The sequence below is a fragment of the Dermochelys coriacea genome, chromosome 2 (assembly GCF_009764565.3).
Source record: "Dermochelys coriacea isolate rDerCor1 chromosome 2, rDerCor1.pri.v4, whole genome shotgun sequence".
In the NCBI taxonomy this organism is placed as follows: Eukaryota; Metazoa; Chordata; order Testudines; family Dermochelyidae; genus Dermochelys; species Dermochelys coriacea.
The window spans coordinates 265,557,953-265,584,690 of record NC_050069.1 but is presented as its reverse complement, the minus strand read 5'-3'; the positions used below and the strand labels follow the sequence as shown (position 1 = coordinate 265,584,690).

Here is a 26,738-nt window from a genome sequence, read left to right as displayed (position 1 = left end):
CAAACCCAGTGTTCCTTCGATGTCCATACATCTCAGAGATTTCAATTTCAGCATGAAGGAGAAGTTCTCAACACCATCCATCAGGGAGTTGAACCATTTGGTAACGTCATGCCTCCAACCATGTGAAATGTACGTCAGCATGGGGGGCTAACGGAGCGAGGCAGCCTGGCCTCTGGAATGCATACGTCTTGTAAATATTAGCATTACACTGCATGGAAACTCAGCAGGCATAAGGTTCTAAGTCAGGCTTGTACTTTGTTTTCATCACTTGTAAGCCTATTGCCCACATGTGTGTGTGTGCAGGCATGTGGGCCAGGAATATATCAGGCATGACACTACGTGTAACACAGTAGATGTCAGGACTCAAAAGTGGGTAGAATAATGGACCATCGTGTGGGATTGTCACTGGCTCCATCCAATTTTAAGGCAGGGATTTGATCTCTTCTAAAAAAGAAATGTAGCCCCGGAACTTTGACCTTTTGACGGAGCGTTTAGCTGGTGCCCTCTGCATGGGTGTGGATTTGACGATGGTTTCCACATTAACTGATGGAGAGAAGAGGCCGGGTGCTGATTCCACTTTCACTAATGTAAATCCATTATAACTTTCCAGAGACTGGACCACATGGGCCACAATTCTGACCCCCAAGGCAGTTTCTTTGGTCTATGAGTTCCTCCTGATTTACAATGGCCTAAGCAAGTGGCTGAGAAGAACCAAATTCTATAGTCAAGTTACAATGTCCTAGGTATGGAGTAACCTGGCAGTGCTTATCACTAGAAAGACTCCAAATTTTCACTGGCATAACTCAGAACAAAATTTGAGCCCAGGTTTGGGGTGGGCGGGGGGAATGTATTTGTGCCTCAGAACTCTACCTCCTTAGCTCCCTATACAGCCCCTGTCACAAATAGTTTTGGGTGACAGCTATTCTGAAGAGACCTATTTCAAGCTGAACTTATTTGGAAAGGAGTTATTTTGGGTCGGTCCTTTTTAGAAGGGAATTTGTCATAGTTGGTCTGGCCCTTTACGAGGAATGGGGCTCAGTTTCATGTGGGACATAGCAACCATCCCCCAGCTGATCCTGACTGAGCGGTTTAATTGGAATTAATGGACACAGCTGGGAAAGAGTCAGGAAGGCCTACAGAGAGACAGGGCTCAGCTGGGAAGGGAGAGACCCAGAAGACTGGGAGTTCCCTCTCTTGGGAAAAGACCTGCTCAGACTCAGTGAAAAAGAGAGACAAAAGTTCAAGCCCAGGTTGGGCAGAACTGGTTTGAGTTTGTATCTTCATGTGAGTTTTGCTAGAGGAATCCAGGAGGGCACCTTGCAAGGCCCTGCCCTGAAAGAAGAGTGAGCACTGAGAGGCTGTGGATCTTGTGAAGAATCAGGTACACATTGGGCCTAGGAAGGGGCGGTGGGAAAGGCCTGCAGACAGACTGAGGCAGGAAGAACCTCAGGAAAGAAGCAAGGGATGGGTCTGATAGACAGTCCTTGCCTGCTTAACTCAGGGTCCCTGGGCTGGCACCCAATGGAGAGGGAGGGCCAGGATTCCCCAGGGGTGAAAGTAACTTAAAGGACTTACCGGTACGCTGGAGTCCTAAGCGGGGGTGTGGCCTCAACCGGAAGAGGCGGGGCCTGTAAATCGAGATTTAAAGGCCCCGGGGCTCCTGCTGTGTCTGGGAGCCCCAGGGCCTTTAAATCACCCCCAGAGCTACCAGCTGCAGAGGCGGCTGGGAGCCCCAGGGCTCAGGGGCGATTTAAAGGGCCCAGGGCTCCAGCCGCCGCTACTGCAACAGAGCTCCGGGCCCTTTAAATCGCCGGCGGAGCCCTGCCACCGCTACCCTGGGGCTCCGGCAACAGGTCTCAGGCGGTGCTTTAAAGGGCCCGGGGCTCCCCGCAGCGGCTACAGCCCTTTAAATCACCGCCAGAGCCCTGCTGCCGCTACCCCAGTGGGGCTCGGGAGGCGATTTAAAGGGCCTGGGGCTCCGGCCGCTGCGGGGAGCCCGGGCCCTTTAAATCGCCAGCCCGGGGAAGCCAGTCTGGTCCGGCACAGCGTAACATACTGGCTTGCTTTCACCTCTGGGATTCCCCTACCAGCCCTGCTCATGAGTTTCACATTGCAGTGTTGTGCTCATTCAAATCTGAAACTCAAAAGAAAATAAATTCAGGGGCGAAGAGGTGCAGAGACAAAACCTGAAACCAAAGAAAATATTTGCATGGGGTATTATTATTTATTATTTGCCTCAACTTAGATCAGAACCCCATTCTGCTAAGCACTGTACAGGTAAATAGTAAGAGACAGTTCCTGACCCAAAGACAGACTGAGTGGGAACCTCTGCAAACCTAAACCGTGAGTTTCACACAGTTCTAAATATTAATTTCAACCATTTCAGCATTAGGGGACTGATCCAAAGCTCACCGAAGTCAATCGGAGTCTTTCTGCTGAGGTCAGTCAGTTTCGGATCTGGCCTTAGAAGCAGCTGAGAGCTGCACTGACCCAAAGGCAAACGTCACGCTGTGGTTGAAACACATTCGCGTACCTACGACTGCCTGCTCGCTCATTGCATCATTCCTTTGCTCAGCCCTGGTTCTACTACACTGAGGGCTGGCCACTGGGGTGGCACACAAGGCTGAGCAGAGTGTGGTTTTTTTGAGCTGCTGTAGGCCACTGCCTGATGTAGGTTTAACCTTTGAGAGCCCTGCTTCGTGCTTCAAAATTCGTAACCGTTGAATCACACCGATGACCTCAGTTTTAGCACCAACCTAGCAAGACATAACTGCAATGGAATTCCCCTGCTGAGGAAGGGAAATACTGGAGAGCCCACATTTTTCATAGCGTGTAACTACATCACTTCAGTGTTGCTAGTCAAGAAAGCTTGATGCAAAGGTCTCTAGTGCCTACAGCCTATGAATGTCTTTGCTGTTGGAGTTCTACTGTTATTATTAATATCAATAATAACACTTGGCATGTATATGGCACTTTTCAAGGCACTGCCCAAAGTGCCTTGCAGACATGAGAGAGACAACGTGGCTGAGGTCATATCTCTGATTGGACCAACTTCTGTTGGTGAGAGAGATGAATTTTCAAGCTCCTGAGGAAGAGCACTGGATAAGCTCAAAAGCTGGTCTCGCTCACCAACAGAAGTTGATCCAATGAGAGCTATGACCTCACTCACCTTGTCTCTCCAATATCCTGGGACCAACACGGCTATAACAACACTGCATACAACAATTGCAGACATTCATTAATTAAGCAAATGCAGAAAAAAATTGTATCTCTATGTATATCTGTGTCTATCTATGTGTATGCAATGATTTTAAGCAAGAATTATCTGCCCGGTGGATGGTAGAGGTGGGTCTTCAGGGGGGATTTACATGCTAAATTGGACAAGACCCAACTTTTCTGTCTCAGTTTCTCCATTGGTATAAAGGAGTTGGTAATGCTTACCTGTCTATTTCGCACAGCACTGTGAAGATAAATTAGTTACTACTCGTCAATTACTTTGAAAATGAAGAGAACTATATCAAAGCATGTTTAAGCATTTACTATAACTGTATAAGAGCTAGGTGAGGTTGTAAGGTGCTCAGATACAATGTTGACAAGTACAGTATAAAGGCTGCGATCCAAAGCCCATTGAAGTTAATGGAAACATTCCTATTGACTTCAGTGGGATTTGATTCAGTGGGCCCTAAATGACTAGAGATGTAGCTTTGGTAATGCTGACCCTTCTTCTATCACCAGTGCAATCTCTCTATTGAGCAGTAACAGAATTCCAGGGTTTTGCAGGTCGGCTTCTGAATGGAGGAGAAATCAGTAATGGGCAGCTTGGGTATTATAGGTGTAACTTGTTTTATTTACATATACACCATTCCTAGAACAAAGGTTGTTGCCAACAGCATGCAGGGCAATCTCTTCTTCCTGGAATCTCAGCCCAACAACAATGCCTAGTTCCCAAGATGCAACTCTGCTCAAGAAAGGGCTCCACCCAAGGCACAGAGCAAACTCCACTTGCTCACACATTTCTCTCTGCAAGGGAGAATCTTGCATAACAAAAACTAACAACTAGCAGCATGTTCTCCCAAGACTGAACATTTGCTTGTGCGCTAAGAAAAGGAACTTAGAAGACTATGTGGTACATCACCACCTCGTGGTGACTGCCCTAACAATAGTATGACCTTTTCTCCAGTTTCATCTGCTATGAATCACCTTCCAACTGCCTGGAAACTGGGAAGAGTTGATGAGAAAGCCAAAGGTACAGTACCCTTAGCCATGGGCTCTTGGGACGAGTATCTGTAACACATGGAGTGGGAACATCTGATAACTTCATTTCTTAGCTTTCCATTTCTTGGTAATTGAGCATTTTTGTTGCTCTCTTTTATTCATCTGGGTCTGTTTTGTATTCCAGGTGCGCATGTTTTGTCCTTTGTAAAATTAATAGTCTGAGCTGGCAGACATGCTCGCCAATTTGTCCTACTTTTCTCGACAAGGACTGTCATTAACAGATCCATGCTGAATGACTAGAATGTTAAGCGAGGCACACGAATGCCTCTTAGCCATGCACTTTCCACATGTACACTCCAGCTCCAGCCAGATAGGCATAGAAAGTGTTTCTGTTATTTCCAGCACTATGCCCACCAGCTTAGTGCCTGATCCAGCTCTGCTAAAGTGCATCCCATTGACTTTATTCGGAGCTAGATCAATCCCCTAGAGCCCAAAATGCCCCTCATTCATTAGCATGTAAAAGTTCCCCCTCCAATGGGCTATTTTTTGACTCTCGGGGACTGTCTACACTGCAATGTAAGCCCAGGGTTAATAGAACTAAAGTTAGCAGACTCTGGGTTTGTTAACCTAGGACTTGTGTCTACACTCATTTGTAACCCCAGGTTAGGAATTGTTGAGTTCCAACTTGTGGCTCCAGCATCCACACTGCATTATGTGGGCCTGAGTCCAATTGCCCACATCCCAGACTTCCTAGTGCCCTCCCAAAATGTGGCTGCTCTAGCCCTTTGTTTGCGGTGCAGTGTGGGAAAACTTGACTGTCCACCACACAGCCCAGAAGACAAAGAAAGTTGGCCCATGGGATTATGGGATATTTTTGACTGACTCCCACAGGACAAGTCCAGTTGGACTGTATCTACACTGCAAAGCAATAGGGCTTGAATCCTGAGTCCCAGCTTGATTCAGACATGGACCCACCACCTCATAGGGTCCTCGGATCCTGAGTCTGAGCCCTGGGTTAGTGCAATGTGTACACAGAAGTGGGGGGCGGGGTTAACCTTGAGCCTGAGTTTGAACCCTGGACTTATACTGCAGTGTAGACATACCCCCTGAGACCAGGAGGAATAAAAGAGCAAAAACAATGTCAGCCAAAGAAAGGTAACTTAAGTGGAAGAGCATATTTACCCAAGTGGAAAGGAAAACACTGATGGAGAAGAGATGAAGCTTGAAGGTATAGGTCCAGACTTATGAGAAAAAGGATGGCTTTGTGATTAAGACCTTGTAATTGGAATCAGCCTATATCAGTTCAATATTGGTTCTGACACAGATTTCCTACTTGATAGTGGGAGATTCAAATAGCCGCCTCGTGCCTCAGTTTCCCCATACATGGATAATATTTACTTACTGCATATGGGGTATTATGAGGATTTGGTAATATTTGTAAAGTACTCTGGAGATAATTATCTGCACTGTAGTTTAATATTAGGGACTGCATGAACTGGAGATGTTACAAATTTATAGACATGTCTGTGAGGGGTTATGTGTATAGCAAAAGGAAGATAAATTGTTTCCATACTGTGGACTGAAATTCATGGTTTTTAAGGCTTGATGGGACTTTTATGACCATCTAGCCCTATGCTAATTACAAGATCAGAATGAGAATCACAGTATTTTAACTAAAAAGAAAAGGAGTACTTGTGGCACCTTAGAGACTAACAAATTTATTAGAGCATAAGCTTTCGTGAGCTACAGCTCACTTCATCGGATGAAGTGAGCTGTAGCTCACGAAAGCTTATGCTCTAATAAATTTGTTAGTCTCTAAGGTGCCACAAGTACTCCTTTTCTTTTTGCGAATACAGACTAACATGGCTGCTACTATGAAACCTGTCAGTATTTTAACTAAAAATTTGTATGCTTCACCAATCCTGGATTTCAAGCAGCAATCATTGTTTCATAATTTGATCTACAGACATGATGCACATGCAAAGGCAGTGAGAAATGAGGGATGGACTGTGATGAATGAGAAGGTGTTAGGTGGAGACCATGGTGGTGCATGCCTGTAGTAAGTCACCCGCTATGGAAGGTCCATTGCATCCCCAGAATTAGAGGCAGGATGCCCTCCATAAAACACAAGTTGCAGTGGAATCTGGCAGGGATTGCATGAGTTCTTTAGGTTGTTCCTGGTTTTTTTGATGCTTCTTGCCCATGAGTGTGTGTGTGGAATAATGGCTGGATGGTCGTGCCTGTATGTAAGTAGACAAGTCACTTAGGGCCAGAATTTTAAAGGTATTTAGCTGCTTAAAGATGCAGCCAGGTGCCTAGTGGGGTTTTTAAAAGCACCTTAAAAAGTTAAGTCCCTAACTCCCATTGAAATCAATGGGAATTAGGTGCCTAACCTGCTTAGATCAATGGAAGTTACGCACCTAACTGCATCTTTAGGTCCCTAAATACCTTGAAATCTTGCCCTTAATTTCTCTGACCCTCAGTTCTTCCCACCTGCTTCCTTTTTGTCTTGTCTATTTAGATTGTAAGCTCTTCAAGGCAATGACTGTCTCTTTAATATGTACAGCACCTCGCCGAATGGGTCCTCCGGGTGCCCCTGTGCTATGGGTAATTATGATTTGATTTAGCTAGCTAGCTTTCTAATTGATTCCCTTTAGCATGCCAGTCTCCATGGTGTCTAGTAAGTCTTCCCATATGCGTGTGAGGTCAGTACTCACATCTGAGCCATTTTTCAGATGGGGACACTGAGGCACGGAGAAATGCTGTTCAAAGTCCCACAGTGGCAGGGTGGGGAATAGAACCCAGGAACCATGATTCATAGACATCCTGTTCAATGGACAAACAGTTCCTAAGTGTGGGAATTTAGAATGACAGTCACAAAGTCAGACTTCACAGGGTAAGCACTGCTTCCTGCAGGGATCAAGGCCACTGAAGTTAGTAGGACTCTATTATTTCCTCCTCTGGGCTTTAGATCAAGGCCAAGAAGAGGAAGAGGGATTGTACCCTCACATGAGATCCTACTGGCAGAATTCCAAGACTAGAGCTAACATGTGTCATTTGCCACCTGCCAAAGATCCGAAGAGCTGGTGAAGGGTCTGGTTGCCTGAGAACATCCTTGTAACCTTTACAAGATCCTGGAAACATGGCTTCCATTTCCTGCATGTAATATTTGACACTGCACGTTGCCAGCCCAGCATAGGAGTGGAAAGCCTTCCTGCTTCAGAGCAGACACTCCTCCAGCAAGGGAACTCAGAAGGAGCTCTTAGGATAGCTGGAAATTGAGCCATGCCAGAGATGTTGTAGGTGTTGTCTTTCTGTGGGAAGGGAAATAGAATGATGAGGCAACTTCATTGTAGCATCCCTAAAGCTTCTGATAGCACAGCGAGTGGCTGACTGGGTACTGTCTATAGTACTGTGCAAAACTGGTCTGAAAAGTCCTTGTAGCTAAAAAGCATAAGCTGCCTTGAAAGCTTAAAGTTGGTTGGGAAATGATTTTTTCCCTAGTTTTTGTAAAAAACCAAAACATAAAAACACGAATATTTTAATTGAAAACAACATTTTCCTGGAAATTTCATTTGACAAAATTCCATTTTTGACCCCCCAAAATGCATTGAAAAAAACTTTGACTAGCTCTATATAAAACTGGAGAAAAAAAACACAATAATGGGAGAGGGAAAAAGAAGAAGAAAGGGAGGGAAAGAAAACAATCACAAGTGAAGAGAACCTGTGTGCATGGGTTTTGAACTAGACCAAAATCCTCTGCCTCAGATTTTGTGGGGTTTTGACAATTATAATTGGTCTGCAAACAAGAGTTGTCATTTTAATCCTAAATTAACTACATCTAGAGTGGATGTAGTTAGGCTGGTATGAAAATGCATACAGTGGTATACCATATGGGAAAGGGAGTAAATTACACCAGTATATAAAAGGCAGCTTTACAACAGTATAACTGCATCCACACTTGGTGTTGAACCAGTATGACTATTTAAAAAAATCATACCTCTAATCAACACAGCTGTACCGGTACAAAAGCCGTGTTTAGACTAGCAAGGGAGAGTTACAACCTCCAGACCAGCAGGTGATTTTTTTCCCTTCCTGTAGAAGCCTGTTAAGGACAATGACCACTTCCTTCCAGCAGCAGGAGAAGTCAGTCCATAATGAAACAGGGGACCATAGCCAGTGAAATAGTGTATATGCCCTATAGAAATAAGCTTCAATTAGAGTGGTCCACAGGCTTTCAGACCTTCATATCAGAAACACATAGGAATAAGAAAGAGGCAAAGGGCTAAATTCTTGTTCTTTGCTACTTGGCTATAAATCCAGAGTAACCCCACGGAAGCTAACGGTTCCTCTGGATTTATGCTGGGTAACTGAAAGCAGACAATAGGCCAAAGAGGAAAAAAGGGGTGTAGTCAAGGTGAGTTATTGCTACTGGCTTCAACAACACCCATTGGTAAAGCGGATTATTCCCATCCAGTTCAGCAGCAGTGGGGCTGAGTCCTGAAAAAGCAGAATGTAATAGCATTCCCTCTGAAGCCAATGGTTGTGTGTGGCAGGTTGTCTGAATGTGAAATACGGAACGCCCTGAAGGACGTAGTGTGCTACCCCTTTAGGATAGCAGCATATCTGACACTGAACCTCAGTTGCTGGGACACTAATGGGCCCCGCTGTATTAAAGTGTCCTCGCTCATACGCTCCTATCCATCAGCATTAAAAATAAAACCATAATTTTTGGCTCATTTACATGGAAAAAAGATTTCATGAGCCTGCAGATGTTCTCACTCCAGCACTTATAATTTTATTACTCAAATATGAACTTTTCGCCAACCAAGTGTAATGAAAACATAATATTTAAATATAAGCTCCATTTACCTTTCAAGTATTCTTCTTGTCCAAAAAATGTCCTAGTAATTAGTGTCTAAATCAGGCCTTGCTCTCATTATTCATCTCTTCTTGTGCTTATTTGGATTAATAGTGCTAATTCTCTTTATGTGACATCATCACTGTTACTATGGCAATGGACTATGATGTCACAAATGTAAGACAATGGCCTCTGGCAATGAATAAACCTGCAGGGAGAATGCGTAATGAAGGAACTGAAGGGCACATATACTGTATCAAAATACCCCGGGATCCAAACTTCCCACAAATACCTTAATGCAGGGGTCTCAAACACGCGGACTGCCAAGCTCCCCACAGCCCCCCACCCCGTCCCTTCCCCAGCGTGCCATGTCCCCAGCCTACCTCCAGGCCAGGGGTGGGCAAACTACAGCCCCGGGCCGCATCAAGGTAAGCAGCGCCGGGCCGGAATCCGAACCGCTCCTGCACCCCGCACCCCAACTTCCTGTCCTGAGCCCCCTGCCTCTACCCCAACCCCCTGCCACACCCTGCACTTCCTCCTGCACCCCAACTCCCTGCCCTGAGCCCCTGCTGCTGCACCCTGCGGGCAGGAGCAGGGGTGGAGTGGGGGGCAGGGGCAGAGGCCCTCGGGCCAACATACAAGTCCTCATGTGGCCCTCCTGGTGATTTGAGTTTGAGACCCCTGCCTTAATGCACGTTATAAGCTTAGCTTTCATCAGATAAACTCTTGGCTGTCTGTACTGGGTGTGGAACTTTTTTTGTTGGGGTTATTGATGGATAATATTATGTTGAGTGAATTGCATTTAGTCCTGCTATGTGCTAATGACGACTCTTTCATAATCATATGAAAGGTTCTTCAATCCAAGTCTAGGGTGAGCACATCAACAACACAGATGTTAGAGATGGAAAAGCCCTGTTTGGTCACCTATCTGCCAATGTAGAATTGTGCCCTAAAATATATTTCCCATTGCTTTGTCCAGTTTTGGTCAGAGATAGTTATATAACACAGCTTATCATCTAGCCCAATGAATCTAGGCTACTTCCCTGGGGGGACTATTTGACAGTCTAATGGATCTCCGTGTCAGAAAGATTTTCCTGATATTTAGCTAGAATTTTCCTTTTTTAAATTCATCCCATGTCGTAGTTTTGCCCCTTTGTACTTCATGAAACAATTCGCCCCATTAGCGTTTGCATCCTTCAGATAGTTTTAGACATTCATCACGACCCTCCTTATTCGTAGTTTCACCAAAGGTCAAATCTTCCTCTTAGGGCAACTCTCCTGTCCTCTTTGGCTATTGAACACTAGCCTGGGCTGCTTTTACTTGGGCCTAGGGCTATATCGATCTTATGTATTCATATGCCGCCCATCTCCATAGTACCAGAGCACTTCACAATCTTTTTATCCTCACAGCGTCCCCTGTATGGTAGGGAAGTGCTATTATTCCCATTTTAGAGATAGGGAACTGAGGCACAAAGAAACTACCGCCCAGATCCCCCAGAGGATTTAGGCTTATTTTCATTTTCATTAATAAAAAATTACTCTGAATTTATCTAATTTCAATTTCCAGACACTGGATGATGTTATGCCTCACTCTTTCTCTTTGTTAAGCTAAATAGATAGGTGACCTAGAATGTGATCCTCAAAAACCAGTATACTTGGCGGGGAGCTGCCTAAGCTAACCAGTGGACCATGCTGACGGGACAGTTGTGTCCTAAGCCCTACCCCTCTCTTAAAGAAAGGCTGCAGGGAGTTGCCGATTTCTGCTTGTGATCCACAAACTGGGGAGAGATAGATGTTCCTCGGCCTAACTCTCATACATGGCCTGATCAGGCAGGCATGCTTAGGGGCCACCTAATTCCACACCAAGTGGCTGGGGGAGAAGGAGCTCCCCAGTAATCATTAGCCTCATGGTTAGAGCACTCAGCCAGGTCATGGGAGAGCGGTGTTCAATATCCCCTCTATTTGATAAACTGGGATCTACCACCTCAGTAGAGTGCTCTAACCATTGACCTAGGGGCATTCTGATGCGAGTCTCCCTCAATCTCTGTTGTTGAAGTTGTTCCACTTTAATTAAATATTAAAGGAGCCTGAGAGAGTGAGAATCTGGTTCAAGCACTCCCCTGAGGGCGGCAGATCCCTATTCAAATCCCTTCTGGCCAGACAGAGGCGGGACTTGAACTGCTGGATTCCCACCTACCAAGTGAATACTGTAATCAGGGGGCTGAAGGTTACAAGGAACTCCTCCTGCTACTGCTGCTCCCTCCCCTCGCCTCCCTGATTGGGCCCCATGCATGAGTTAGGCAGAGGACCTTTCTTCTTTCAGTTCCTGGAAAGCTCTTGGTCTTAGGCTGGACCCAGACCTCCAGAGGCCTCGATGGAAGCCACCGTGCACGCGCCCACAAGCAGAAACTTGGGCACCCAGAGAACTTTTACTGCAAAAACTTAGGTGTCAAGTGAATTTTGGGGCCTGCAGGACTAGGCAGCAGCCAAGTCAGAGTTCTGTGGATTGCAGTGACTTCTAAGTGACACCCCCAATGTCACACTGGAAGTCTGTGGCAAAGCAGGCAATTGAAGATCAGTCTTCCAAGGCCCAGGTGAACACCCTAACGATGGGAGCATCCTTTCTTTCTTCCAAGTCAGAGGCTCATCTCATTAGAAGCCTCCTAAGGAACCACAGTTCCCTGAAACTAGCTTAAATATGACAAGAGTTTGAGGTTCACAATCCAAGCCTGTTCGTGGGGTGCAGTCTTTGGAGACAGATCACAGGAAACAGGCAAATTTGGGTTGTTGTCCTCATTCTTCTGCTTTGAAAATCAGGCTCCCAAGTTTCCCTGTTCTTATATTTCCTAGACATGCTTTCCTTGGATGAATAGACTTCATTTGCCCGGTGCTGGGCTTCCCCATACGTGCTATATATTTGCTCAGAGAACTCAGTGCTTTAGTTGTTTTTGGTGAGTGATTTTTTATGGTGTATCAGATTTCCCCATGGGGATATATATGCTAGTTCTTGCACCAAATGTTGGAAAGGGAGGGGCAGAGATAAGGTTCTTTTGAGAAGGTACTTGTTATTTTAAATGTGCACGCTCGTTTAAGAGGTTGTAGTGAATGGGGAGGATTCGGAGTATATATCTTTACTCTCTACCGTATCAGAAAGATAATCAGAATTTCTATGTGTTAATTTCTTTTTCTTTTTTAAAAAATATTAGGACAATACAAATAGGAGCCCCTTGGGCCCAGTTTTTCAGATCCAGAGGGTAAGTGACTTCCCAGAGCCCCCTGTTTTGTACTGCCCTGAAATAGAGAGATGGAAAGAAATTCTGGATGCTAACTGAAATGTCAGATCAGGGTACATGGGGACATCTGACTAGCAAGCCAAGAAACATTCCCAGCTGCAGATTTGACGCTTGGAGAGTTTTATATTACATTTATTATCTAGTATTTGATTTACAGTATGTTTCTGCATATCTATATTCCCAGACACACAACAACAAAAGCAACAACAAAATCCATAACAACCTCAACATTGGGCTGGAGTTAAGATTGAGAGTACATATCAGTAACTTAAGCGTGAAAAGAAATGGAAGTATGTTACAATGATTCACACCACTGGGGGATATACAATATATAAACACATTTCATATTAGTTACAGAGAGAGAGAGTGCCAGATGTATATTAGGTATATTTATATTCCTATATTATAACATTCAAAAACCAGTCGGAGAACACTTCAATCTCTCTGGTCACTCGATTACAGACCTAAAAGTCACAATATTACAACAAAAAACCTTCAAAAACAGACTCCAGCAAGAGACTGCTGAATTGGAATTAATTTGCAAACTGGACACCATTAAATTATGCTTGAATAAAGACTGGGAGTGGATGTGTCATTACACAAAGTAAAACTATGTCCCCATGTTTATTCCGCCCCCCACCCCACTGTTCTTCACACTTGTCAACTGCTGGAAATGGCCCATCTTGATTATCACTACAAAAGGTTTTTGTTTCTTTCTCTTCTGCTGGTAATAGCTCACCTTACCTGATCACTCTCCTTACAGTGTGTATGGTAACACCCATTGTTTCCTGTTCTTTGTGTATTTAAAATCTCCCTACTCTATTTTCCACTGCATGCATCCGATGAAGTGAGCTGTAGCTCACAAAAGCTTATGCTCAAATAAATTTGTTAGTCTCTAAAGTGCCACAAGTACTTCTTATATTCCTATACAATTCTTGGTAGGTATCTTACCACTATCTTACAAAATAACAGTTAAAGCTGAGTGGGAACTGTTTTTTTCTGACCTGTGAAAATTTCTGAGATTTTGAAATCTCGTCCTGTCATAAGAACATAAGAACAGCCCTACAGGGTCAGCCCAAAGGTCCATCTAGCCCAGCATCCTGTCTTCCGACAGTGGCCAATGCCAGGTGCTCCAGAGGGAATGAACAGACACCTGTCATCAAGTGATCCATCCTCTGTTGCTCAGTCCCAGCTTCTGGCAAACAGAGGCTAGGGACACCATCCCTGACCATCCTGGCTAATAGCATTCATGGACCTATCTTCCATGATTTTATCTAGTTCTTTTTTGACCCTTGTTACAGTCTTGGCCTTGACAACATCCTCTGGCCAGAAGTTCCACAGGTTGATTCTGCGTTGTGTGAAAAAATATTTCCTTTTGTCAGTTTTAAACCTGCTGCCTATTAATTTCATTTGGTGGTCCCTAGTTCTTGTGTTATGAGGAGGAGTAAATAACACTTCCATATTTACTTTCTCCACACCAGCCATGATTTCATAGATCTCTATCATATCCCCCCTTAGTCGTCTCTTTTCCAAGCTGAAAAGTCCTAGTCTTATTACCTTAATAACCTTACCTTATTACCTTAGTCTTACTACCTGAAAGGGGGTTTCAAAGAGGATGGCTCTAGACTGTTCTCAATGGTAGCAGATGAGAGAACGAGGAGTAATGGTCTCAAGTTGCAATGGGGGAGGTTTAGATTGGATATTAGGAAAAACTTTTTCACTAAGAGGGTGGTGAAACACTGGAATGCGTTACCTAGGGAGGTGGTAGAATCTCCTTCCTTAGAGGTTTTTAAGGTCAGGCTTGACAAAGCCCTGGCTGGGATGATTTAACTGGGACTTGGTCCTGCTTTGAGCAGGGGGTTGGACTAGATGACCTTCTGGGGTCCCTTCCAACCCTGATATTCTATGATTCTATTCTATGATTCTATTAATCTCTCCTCATATGGCAGCCGTTCCATACCTCTCATCATTTTTGTTGCCCTTTTCTGAACCTTTTCCAAGTCCAGTAGATCTTTTCTGAGATGGGGCGACCACATCTGCATGAAGAAAAGGAGTACTTGTGGCACCTTAGAGACTAACAAATTTATTAGAGCATAAGCTTCCGTGAGCTACAGCTCACTTCATCGGATGCATTTGGACGGAGTATTCAAGATGTGGGCGTACTATGGATTTACATAGAGGCAATATGATCTTTTCTGTCCTATTATCGATCTCTTTCTTAATGATTCCCAACATTCTGTTCGCTTTTTTGACGGCCACTGCACATTGATTGGATGTTTTCAGAGAATTATTCACAACGACTCCAAGATCTTTCTTAAGTGGTAACAGCTAATTTAGACCCTATCGTTGTATATGTATAGTTGGGATTATGTTTTCCAGTGTGCATTATTTTGCATTTATCAACATTTTGTTGCCCAGTCACCCAGTTTTGAGAGATCCTTTTGTAGCTCTTCACAGTCTGCCTTGGACTTAACTATCTTGAGTAGTTTTGTATCATCTGCAAATTTTGCCACCTCACTGTTTACCCCTTTTTCCAGATCATTTATGAATATGTTAAAGAGGACTTGTCCCAGTACAGGTCCCTGGGGGACACAACTATTTACCTTTCTCCCTTGTGAAAACCAACCATTTATTCCTACCCCTAGTTTCCTATCTTTTCCTATCAGTTACCAATCCATGAGAGGACCTTCCCTTTTATCCCATGGATCTTACCCTGCTTAAGAGCCTTTGGTGAGGGACTGTATCAAAAGCTTTCTGAAAATATAAATATACTATATCCACTGGATCCCCCTTGTCCACATGCTTGTTGATACCCCTCAAAGAATTCTAGTAGATAGGTGAGGTACGATTTCCCTTTACAAAAAACATGTTGACTATTCCCCAACAAATTATGTCCCAAATGTGACAAAAAAATTCACAAGCTCAAAACCTGTTGCAAAGCAACAATCTCTCCCCACAAAAAAAAAAAAAAAAAAGAAAGAAAGAAAAGGAAGAAGTAAAAAAGAAAAAGAAAAAAAAGAAAAAGTGAGTTTGGGTCAATCAAAACATTTTCCTTCAATATTTTTTTTAAATAAAGTATAGTTATCTTAAATTTCAAAACCGAATCTCAACATTGGCATTTTTCATTTAAAAAATGTCAAAATGAAACATTTTGACAATTTTGAAGCTTCTTAATTTGGGGAAAAAAATAAAAATTATTGATAAAACAACTAAAACCCAAAGTTTAAATTTCCAAGATATTGACATCAACATATGATTTCTCAAGTATAATAACCTGGGCGGTGATAAATGACTGCATATTAAAGCTGATTGAATCATTGGTTGCCAGTAATAGACATTGTGAACACTGGTATATTTTTCATTTGTGAAATAATGCTTATTTGTGAATAATTGCATTATTTGACCAACTCTCTAGCTGACTGGGTCGTATTTATCAAATAATTGTCTGAGACTTTTTCCCATCATTCAACATATATTGTTGAGCAATTTTCCCAACTTCCCACTATTCAGCCAGTTCTACTGCCTCAGGTAAATGTTTGATTGTCCATACACTGAAGTCAATATCAACATTCCCATTCACTTCAGTGGTGCAATAAGAACCAGCATTCATCCTACAATGGTTTTGTCCTTTATTGCCTTATTAGCTATTCTTGGAAATTCCACAAATACTGTTCTAAAAGCCAGATGTGGTGGCAACATAAATGTTGAGTCTTTTAAGGGCACCACCCTTCACTCCAGATTTGAGGAAAAGGAAGTAAAAAGAAGTGAAGTGAGAAGAATGTTGGTGCGAAATTAGATACTAATAGATTGAGAGCTAGGCTGTTCAGATCTGATCTAGTCCCCGTCCTTTTATTTAATTAATTAATTTATTTATTTTATCCCTCTCATGTAGAGAAGGGGGGGGGGGAATTGGACGTTAAAACTAACTACACTTATTTTATTTAGAACCTCAAAATCAATTTGGCTGAAGTTGTGGATGAAGACTCAGGGTGGTCTTTCTGATCGCACTTCAACTGAATTCTCCATCCCTCGAAATTAAGCTCCAACACAATGGAAGTAGTGTTTAGGCTTTGGTTTTAACCTCAGAAAAGCAAGGAGATTCAAAGATAACGCTGTCGTTTCATCCTCTGTCGAGCACTAGGGAATACAGCGTAGGCTCCCTAGATAATCTTTCAAACCGTATGAAGTAAATATCTAGGCATGTCCTAAAGCCTGATCCAGTGCCCACTGCAATCAATGGAAATATTCCCAATGACTTCAGTGGGCACTGGATCAAGTCCCAAGTGAGGTAGGGTGGAATGATTTTCTGAATGTCTTTGTTTTTATGGCTTCCATTCCAAATCTTAAAACCAGAGGGAGCAATATGTGGCTATATTTAAATAATCCATTGCTATATTTTGTTCCCCACAAACATTGATTTTATTTTTCAAAATTATGATATCGCGTAAATAAGTTTTGAGCACCACAAAATGGCATAAAAGAGGAGGGTATCGCTGACGGGTTTTTTTTTTTTTTCAATCTTAAGTCTGTGGTGGGTCTATGAGGTACATATTGAGCTCTAATTAATCCAAGGCAGCTCTTATGAATCCAGTTATTTTGGCTATTGGTTATCCTACTGCTAATTCACTTGTGGAAAAGAAAGATGTATGATGGGGATTCTAAAGGCCTCCCTTCCATCGAATTCATCACACACATACACACAGAAAATGGAATCCATCCATTCTTCAGTATTGTGAGTTTGGGTTAAAGAGCTGCATGGCTGGGAAAGTTTTATAATCACATTCTCTGGATTGAAATTATGTGGTAAAGATCAGGTTAACCTTGGTGCTGTTGGCTGCCAAAAAACACAGAAAATTCCTTAGGAAGCCAACCTTTATGCTACACTGCGTTTGAGCTTTAAAACATATTTTTATACTTGCAAATATACAGGCTGCATTTCTCTAGCAGAAAAATATACACCAGGCCAAATTCACCCCCCACCCCATCTAATTTCATGGATTTCAATGTGTTTATATCTGTAATTAAATTTAACATATTGACCAAATGTGCAGATGCAATCTATCTCTTAAGTGTCACAGCATGAGGGCCTTGCCTTTCTCATACCAGTCGTCACCACTGGAGTCAATGAGAGAACAGAATTTGGTCCGATCCGATCAAATGACTGAAAAGTGGGAAAACAATTTGATGGATAATTTCAAATGGCCAAAGTTGTTTTCACTTTGCAGTGTCCAGTGGGACCCTTTTCCCATTTGTGATGACATTTTCACATTGTGGGTTTTTTTTTTTTAAACCAAAACTGTAATATAATATTTTTAGCCATTTTGTTCTTGAAATCATGATGGGGCAGGGGGATGGGAGGGGTTGCTACTGAAAATGACATTTTCTTACAGAAAGCTGGGCTTTTGGTAAACAAAAACGGTTAATAGTGACTTTGAAAATCATTCTAGAAACAGTAAAATGTTGACAAAAATCGATAACAGTGTTGCAGGAAATGTCATACAAAACAGAAAATGTCACTAATATTGATGGTTTTCAGTGAAAAATATCTTTGTGTTAAAGATTCGGACTAGTCCTATTTCCAGTTGGTGTCACTCTGGTGCACAGATGATTCATATTCATAGAACACTTTGCGCTGGTCCACAAAAACTTGTTGAAAGTGAAGAAGTGGGGGATTGGGGTGGTCACTGGAGAGAAGACCTTTCTCTTTTGAAAGGATTCACCCAGTGGAAAATTCAGTGAACCACTGTCTTTGCATATGTCTCAAGGCCTTCAAATATTTAACTATGCAAGAATTTCTGCATAATATCAGGTCTCATCATACACAGAGGTTCAAACCAGAACACTAACAGGAGAGACTTGGTATCTGCAGGACCATTACTCCAGCAAATAATGTGGAGACCCTTAAGAGAAAAACAAAGGGCTAGATCCTTAGACGGTGTCAATTGACATAATGGATTTATACCAGCTGAGGCTCACGTCCTGTATCTTTCCAAAGAAACGTAATTGTTTTATTAGAATTACAGTATGGCTTGATGACCAGAATACAGTAAATGTAATGAAATTGGATTTGACAAAGGATTTTATTATTGTTTCATGAAATCTTGCCTGAAAGTTTAATTCATCTGGGATTAGATTGGACTGTGGTCAGGTACACTGCAGACCGGCTAAAAGAGCAAAAAAAAAAAAAAAACGAAACACATCGAGATTCGAGCTGGTCCAGAATTTTTCAACAAAACCTCTTTTGTAAGAAAATGTTGTTTTGGAAAATCTGAAACTGTTCACAGGAAAGGGGAGGTTTTGATGAATTTCCCATTTGGGGGGGAAAAATAAACATTTTGACCCATTTTGACATTTGTCCAACAAAAAAGTTCTGTTTTTCAGTTCAAAATGTCTTTTTATTTTGAAATTTAAGTAAATTTATAATAAAACAAAGTTTAAAAAGTCAAATCTGAACAAAATGTGTTTAAATGATCAAAATTAAACATTTCAAATTTGAAACATTTGAAGTTTGATGGGGCTTTTTGTTGGAATTTTTGATTTGCAACATTTGAGACTTGACTTTTCATCCTGATTTGGGAGGGAAAATTTTTTCAAAATCTTGAAAATTCTTGCAGGATGGGGAAAACATTTCCTACCTGACTCTAATAGCAATGGATCCGTTGGGATATTACATGGCTCAACCTTAGCTCCATTGAGATTTAATATCTTCATTAATGAACATGAAGTATACAACATGTTAATGACATTTTGAGGTGACATTGAATAGAGAAAACTGCAAGCACTCGCCATAATTATAATATAATACAAAGAGACTAAAGGGCTGATACAAAACCCCTTGAAGTCAGTGGAAAAGCTCCCATTGACTTCTGGCAGACTCGTAGGGTACGTCTACACTGCAAAGCTGCAGTGAGTTTTAGAGGCAGGGTCTAGAGACTCAGGTTTGCTCTGTGATGTTAAACCTGAAGCCAGCCCCTTACCCTCGGCTTGACAGCCTGAGCTCCAGCCCAAGCCGGAATGTCTATATATCTATTTTTAGCACCGTAGCACGTGTCTGAGTCTGTAGACCTGGGCTCTCAGACTTGCTGTGGCAGTGTAGGCAAACCCTGAGAGAGAGTAGACATGTGGGCCTAAAATAACAAAATAAAATTCAGTCTGGAAGAATGCAAGCTGGTACATCTTGGTATACAAATGGCAATGGCTGGAAGCTGAAGCTAGAAAAATTCAGACTGGAAACAAGGAATAAAATTTTAATAGAGTAATTAACCATTGGAACAACTTACCAAAAGTCTTGGTGGATTCTCCATTCCTGGCAAGTTTTAAATCAAGGCTGGCTAAAAGATCTGCTCTAGGAATTATTTTGGGGAAGTTCTCTGGCCTGTGCTATAGAGGAGGTCAGACTAGGTGACCAAAATGGTCCCTTCTGGCCTTGGAATATATGAATCTAGAGAGGAAGTAACTCAAAATCTGAGAAACTGTTACACTGAAAGATATGTAGGAGTGATGGTAGACGGGAAATTAGATATGAATTTGTCACAGGATATTAGAATAGTAGAAGGGTCCATGATATTTGGGACCACATGTGCAAAGGCATGGGGTTAAATGTCCTTTTTATGCAGCTGTGGCGGTACCAGTACTTCTCTAAGGACCCACTAATAGAAAAATTGTTGAGTTGGATCATGACCCCTACGTTTGTATACGCACCTGAAATACTGAGTTCAGTTCTGAGCACTATGTAAAGATATTGATGCTCAGAGAAGATTGAAATCTGGAAGCTCTTAAGGAAAGACCTAAAAAGCTAAAGTTGCAGCATAGCCTGGTGAAGAAACAAGAAAGAAGAGAAAAGGTGATAGTCTCTAAATATGTGAAATATGTTAACACTAAGGAGGTTGAGGGATCATTTAGTGTGATTCTTATGGATATGACTGGGAGTAATGGGATGAGACATGGAACATTTAGGTTGAAGAGCAGAAGAATTTAGGCTGGATACATGAAGGCTATGGGAGAGTTTCCCTTGGGAAAGCAATAGAGGACACATCATTTAGGATCTTGAAAACTAGACTGGACAAAAACACTAGGAGCCTGATTCACCACATCATAATTACTAGATTTATAGTTGTGGGGTTCCCTTGAAATCAATAGCATAAAACTAGTGTGGCTGAGTGGTTCTTCAGGCTGTAGAAATGTACGATTGGGAACAACGTTGCTTAGGGACTAAGTTGCACTGGATGAGCTAAGCCAACTTTTCCACCTTTAGCTTCTGTGATGCTATGCTACCTTGAAATGGGCCTCATTGCCCTATGCCCTGGTTTTTTTCAGTGCTTTATACAAGCCATAGCATTTCACCCAGTGAATTCCTGCATGCAGACCATTAACATGTGGTTGAACTAGAGCTGATCTAGAAAGGCATCCAGTCTAGATTTAAAGAGTCAGCTGGACAGTTCTAACTCACAGAGAACTCACAGAGAGCTATTGCTAACAGGGACCTACAGTGCTAATTTATGAAGAATTGGAAAAAACCAACTGCAATTTCTCCTTTAGTCCATGGCCTGAATGGGATGTGGGGGCATACAGCACTATCTCCTACCGTGTTTTCTCCATCTGCTTTCAGCTGGCTCAAGTGTTCGGTCTTCAGTCCTGCCAATGGAAACAAGTGAATTAACCCTTGTTGACTTCAAGCTATTTTAGCTGCACACCAAAATAACCACTGTCGCTGGGAGCAGTCTTACCAGTGGAGCCTGTCTGTTTCTGTATTTCACCTCTGCCTAGCAGGGTGCTCCCTGAGAGACAGGGCAGGGTGTTATCAGTATGTCAAGGCAGACAAGCTCTGTCTCTGCACTGTCACTCACTGGACAGCTATTTATCTCTCCCAATCCTGATACTGCCTCTTCGCACCCACAGCAAGAGGTGATAGTGGCACTATCTCTGAGGCTTTACACCCAACTCCGGCCTTAGCTAACATCCTCTCTTTGATAGGAGACAACGGGGTGGTTCCTAACAAGGCCTGGTACCAGACAGCGAGAGCAGGAGGAAAGGGAGGCTTTTAGGTAGGATTGGCTGGATGGCTCACACGGAAAGGGTGCCACTATCATACCTTGCACTCCTCAGCAACCACAGCCAACAGCTTCTTCCCTGGGCTCAACTGCAGACTGAGAATGATAAAAAAAAGTGCCAGATCCTCACGGATGCAATTCAACTCCATTGGTTTCAGATCTCCAAATGGTTTAAACTGGTGTGGATCCACTGGAGCCTCTAACGTCTCTTTCTCTCTCTCTCTCTCTCTCTCTCTTATCTCCCAGAATTAGAATTAGAGTTTTTCCCCATCACTTTGTGTTATATATGCACACCTCCTCACTTGTGCTTACAAACATCTACGCTCACACAATTGCTAAAACACAGATACAGGCTTCACTCAGCATCATAAGTTCACATGCACCATGGTTTTCCCAAGCATTGGAAAGAAATGAAAGCAACATTAAAAAGGAGCATTGGCTATAATCTAATATTAGAGAGCTGTCCTCTATTTTCTCATATCTAGAAGGTAAAGAATCTTTAAGTCAGTCAGATCCTTTGGGTGGCTTATTTAACTGGCTCCATGCCAAGCTCCTATGAGGGGTTTTGGGAACACCGCCCCCCTGCACTGTCAAGTAACATCCCATCCCATTATGCTTGTCTGGTGCAAATACTCAAGTACATAGAGAATCCCTTCTGATTAGTCAAAAAAATCCTATACATGCAAACTATAAGTGTAACCCACAAGTTATTGTCCCCCTCTCTGGCAGATCCACAGAGGCTACGAGGCTATGACAGTTGTAGGTATAAATCCCGCCTATTCCAGCTTCACAGGTCTCAAGCTCTGGTGCAGGCCAAAATAGTAGCCATCACCTAAGGCGGGTTTAGCAAATATATGTGCACAGGTGGTTAGAGCCTTGGAATGGGACTCAGGAGAGCTGGGTTCTCCTTCCACCTCTATCACTAGGTGGCTGGGTGACTTTGGGTATGCCACTTCCCCCTTTCTGTGCCTCAGTTTCCCCATTTGTAAAATGGGATAATGATCCTGACCTCCTTCTTTGTAAAGTGCTTTGAGATCTACTGATGAAAAATGCTAGGTGAGAGCTAGGGATTATAATTATCCTCCTGCTATATCCCACATCCATAAGGCCCTGCAATGCTTGGTGGATATGCCACAGCTCACAACAAGTTTCAGAGTAGCAGCCTGTTAGTCTGTATTCGCAAAAAGAAAAGGAGTACTTGTGGCACCTTAGAGACTAACAAATTTATTAGAGCATAAGCTTTCGTGAGCTACAGCTCACGGAATGCATCCGATGAAGTGAGCTGTAGCTCACGAAAGCTTATGCTCTAATAAATTTGTTAGTCTCTAAGGTGCCACAAGCTCACAACAAGTTGCTGATCATGTAACAGGAGCAGGTCTTTCCTTGTCCTTCTTCTGATTCTTTCCTCCCATCCCCCTGACAAGGTTGTACCTGAAAAGCAGACACAGAAACTAAAACAGCCAAGAACCAAATCCTCAACTGGTGAAAATCAGCATAATTTCAATGAAGTCAAAGGAGCTACATTAGTGTGCATCAGTGGACAACCTTCTGCCTATATTGCAACTGCATAGCTGGTTTGTCTTGTCTAATATATAGAATAGTCCAGTAGCTACCACTAAAATATTAACCCCACATTTCCTGATTTAAATTCCCACAGTCTGACCTGGGGCAATTCCTTTATCAGCTTTATCAAGATTTTCAAAAGTAGCTAGTGACGTGGTGTGCCTCCATTTTTTTTTCTGGTACCCAATTTGATGGCTATAAGAGGAATGATTTTCCAAGATGTGGGGGTTGGATCAGCACTTCCTGAAAATCAGGCCCCTTTTAAAGGCATATCAAGTTGGGCGCTCAATATCACTAGTCATTTCTGAAAATCTTGGCGTGTTTTCCTAGGCAAAAGGATGTTCTGTCTTTGGGAGGAGGGAAAGTGGAGGAAACGGAGCAAAGCCAGAATTTTATTGTTCTTAGCCAGGCTAATAATAGATACAAAAACACTTGTAAAAAATGTAACTGTAGTAAATTAATCTTCATTCAGCTGTGAAAAGGTTCGGCAGAAAGAATGAGGAGTGAGAATGGAGAAAAAAGTGAAACAGAGATGGAGAGAGAGAGAGAGAGAATAGGCGATTTTTGCAAAACTTTTCCACTAGAAGACAGCTGTGTTGGCCCGGAATTCCAGTGCAAAGGAGCGCTCCCATAAATTAACTCGGTTTTGTTTTCTCTAACATCAGTTAGCCTCACCACAAGGTCTCGGTGCCGTGCCATTTCCAAACCACTTTGGGCCTGTCAAACGTAAATCATGGGGTGTGGAATCACTGCAGGCAGCGAGTTACGGTCTGGGCACAAGGTGCAAATTGCTTAGAGTTAGCGCCAGATTTCCCCCCTCCCCCTTTCACCACAAGTTCTTTTGCTTTCTTTCTTTTTAAATTATTCTTGTAAGAATCAAGAATTAACAAGAGGCAATTAGGGCAGCACTAACTTTAAATGGAGCGCGGCCCCCGACACAACTTCCACATTGGACTCTTACCCCTCCCATGGAATATGTTCCACTTCTTCCATTTGAGGGTCCTCCCCTTCGCTCTGTTTTATGTTCTGCTACTGTGATGGTGGTCTCAGTCCCATGCTGAGATCAAGAAGTAGGAATGGATACTGAACAAAGAGAGGGCTTGGACAGCAGTGACTGCTTTCTTCAGTGCACTGCTTTTTTTTTTTTTTAACATAAGACCCATTGGCCAAAGTCTTCACAAGACCAACTGGAGACCCTTTAAAAAGGCCTGATTTTCAAAGGATGGGTGCTCAGCACTTTGTGAAAATCAGACTCTTTTGAAGGACTGACATCAGTATGAAGTCAGACATCTCAAATAATGGAGGCACTAGACCAGGGGTGGCCAACCTGAGCCTGAGAAGGAGCCAGAATTTACCAATGTACATTGCCAAAGAGCCACAGTAATACGTCAGCAGCCCCCCATCAGCTCCCCACTCCCACTCCCAGCGCCTCCCAATCAGCTGTTTCATGGCATGAAGAAGACTCTGGGGATGAGGAAGAGGAGCGAGGACATGGCAGGCTCAGGGGAGGGAAGGGGTGGAGTGGGAGCAGGGCCTGTGGCAAAGCCAGGGGTTGAACACCCCACGGCACCTTAGAAAGTTGGGCCTGTAGCTCCAGTCCCGGAGTCGGTGCCTATACAAGGAACCGCATGTTAACTTCTGAAGAGCAACATATGGCTCCGGAGCCACAGGTTGGCCACCCTTGCACTAGACACTTTGGAAAGTCTTAGCCCATGTCTCTATCTTCCCTTTCTTTCCAGTGCAGTCAGAGATGCTGTCAGGCATATAAGGGGGAATGGAAACCTACCTTGGGCAACAAGGATGGACGTGTTTAAATTCAGAGTTCAGTCGTGCTCTCTCGCATCCAGTCCTTCAAGATCTTGCTTCGAAACCATCTTTTGGAAAGCACAGCATTTGCATATTAGGAAGTTCTTTCCAGTCTCGGTCCTGGAGCTGGGAAAAGTGATGTTTCAGTTCACTGGCCTGTCTGAAATATCAGGAAAAAAAGTCATTTTGAACCAAAAATTCAAAAAATGTTGGTGAATCAAAGAAGTCGACAACTCACCCCCCAACCCCCTTGCCTTTATTTTGGGTTGGACAAAACATTTAATTCGACTCACAATGAACCATTTAGTTTAATTTCTTTTTAATATAAAACAAAGGAAATGACAAGTTAGATTCACAGTGGAAGGCAACTTTCTCGGATGACCTTTAGCCTAGTGGTTAGGATCCTCATATGGATGTGGAAGATCCAGGTTCAGTTCCCTTTCTTTCTTCCTCATATAGAGAAGGGAGTGAAACTGGGGTCTCCTACATTGTAGGAGAGAGCCCTAACCACTGGGCTAAGGGTTATAAAGGCAGCCACCCCTCCTCCAATAACTTTGCGAATATCTATGTAGGTGAGCAAAATACTCCTAGTTCTGGCTGATTTTTTGTAGGGCTCCTACAGTAAGCAAGTCTCGAAACCAGACCATGGAGATTTAGCTTCCGGTGATCAATGTCTGGACTCACATCTTCCCAATTTTCTCCCTGAAATAAGTCTCTTGTGCCGTATGATGGGTCTTGCTTCAAGCCATCACACAGTGCAGGGGTGAATCAAGGAAATATGTCAAAGGGATGCAGATGCTCTGCAATCACTCTTTGTTGTCCCAAGCAGTCTTCATTCAAGGTCACACTCTGTGTGTAGTTTTCCTCTTTTGCTCTCATTCTAAAAGTGGATGCAAAATTCTAAGGGCTAGATCTTACCTCTTCCATCCTGGCTGCCTTAGTTGGGGATTTCCCTTGTGTAGGGGTATCCCTTTGTGAGATAGGGGGCATACATGGGGCATGGCCTTGGGTGGGAGAGGATGTGACTGGACATGGCAGCTGCTCTAACTTGTACCAGCTGCTAAACTGACTCCCGATTGGCCCCAGAATCAGGTTTCTTTCCTACAGATCTTTCTCTTAATCAGGGACTGCATCATTTTAAAGTCCATGCCCACCTATGGTGCTGTATAAATCACAAATACATCTACAATAATCTTAAGAGCAGGAAGCATTCTTGTTCCAAGGGCTGGTGCTCAAGCACAGTGGGGATAGCCAGATTTCATGCTGGACATCCAAAGTTCACTGGTCCCACCTGAAAATCCTGGCTTCCAGCTTGAGAAATCCAAGGAGGGCATTAATCAGAACATTGTGTAATAGAATTTGCATCTCTCAGTGCTGTGGTTTCTTTAAAGATTGAATAATTCAGCTCAACTGAAAATGTCAGTCCTTGCTCATTTTCAGATCAATCTAACTTACGTAGCCCATTGGGGTGAGTGTGTGTGGGTTTTGTTTTTGCATAATGACCACATGCTTCAATTAAACCTTTTCCCAAGGTCATCTCCAGCTATAACAGAGCAGATTGATTCGGCAGAATTCTTCTCTGTGTCCGGGGGCGAGAAATGGTGCGGTGGGACCCTGCTACTACACAGCAGATACCAGGGAGACAAGGTTTGGACAGTGGAGTCAGAAGCCCAGCCAAGAAGTTTGTTCTAGATGAAAAAGTCCCAGCCTGCAGAGCTAAGACAGCAACCAAGGTGCTGCAATGTAACTTCTTCTCCACCACTGGGTAAGGCGGGGGGTGGGGGAATCGGGACAAATGCCAAGAGGCTAATACATAAATCATGAATACCTACAGGCAATGTGCAGTGACTTAAACTACACATAAACTGCAGTAGGTCAAGTGAGCTCCCATTAGGAGGGTGAGTGACAGAGGGAAAAATATCAACGCCGCAGCAAGCCTTTGCAGTCAAG

The 26,738-nt window shown here is 43.2% G+C and overlaps 1 long non-coding RNA gene across 1 annotated transcript; it reads right to left on the bottom strand.

Annotated features, from left to right (window-relative positions):
• Positions 1-8,126: 8,126 nt before the first annotated feature.
• On the bottom strand, positions 8,127-21,119 carry LOC122459073. Its single transcript, XR_006279527.1, has 3 exons — positions 20,954-21,119; positions 9,088-9,284; positions 8,127-8,413 (listed from the first exon to the last, which is right to left on the bottom strand). It is a non-coding gene; the product is annotated as an uncharacterized LOC122459073 (long non-coding RNA).
• Positions 21,120-26,738: the final 5,619 nt, after the last annotated feature.